General features: G+C 31.9%; 1 protein-coding gene across 1 annotated transcript in view; it reads right to left on the reverse strand.

Moving 5' to 3' along the window:
- Positions 1-398, reverse strand: part of Efcab2 (EF-hand calcium binding domain 2) — a gene marked incomplete in the record, with an annotated part of 115,802 nt that overhangs the window by 5,606 nt on the left and 109,798 nt on the right.

Below are 398 nucleotides of genomic sequence, written 5' to 3' on the forward strand. Positions count from 1 at the left end.
GCAAAGGAAAATAGCTTTAGATACTTAAGTGACAATAGAATTTATTCTCATAATTGTTTTAATAGCTTTTGTATAATCCTCATCGCTATTATGTGATATAAAATGTATTTATCAAATCTGTAATCATTATGCCAAAAAATCTGAATTACTGTAATATTTTGTATATTGTTAAAACTGTAACTTTAATTGTAAAAAAAAAATTTTAAATAAAAAAAACAATAACAAAAATAAAACAGCCATCTAAGCTGGGCATGGTGATAGTACCAGCCTTTAGTACCAGCACTAGCAGGCAGAGGCAGGTAGATCTCTGTGAGTTCAAGGCCAGCCTAGTCTACAGAGTTGCAGGCCAGCTGGAGCTACAGGGAGAACCTGTCTCAAAAACACCAAAAAAAAAAAAA

The sequence above is a fragment of the Nannospalax galili genome, unplaced genomic scaffold, assembly GCF_000622305.1.
Source record: "Nannospalax galili isolate Female #2095 unplaced genomic scaffold, S.galili_v1.0 scaffold543, whole genome shotgun sequence".
In the NCBI taxonomy this organism is placed as follows: domain Eukaryota; kingdom Metazoa; phylum Chordata; class Mammalia; order Rodentia; family Spalacidae; genus Nannospalax; species Nannospalax galili.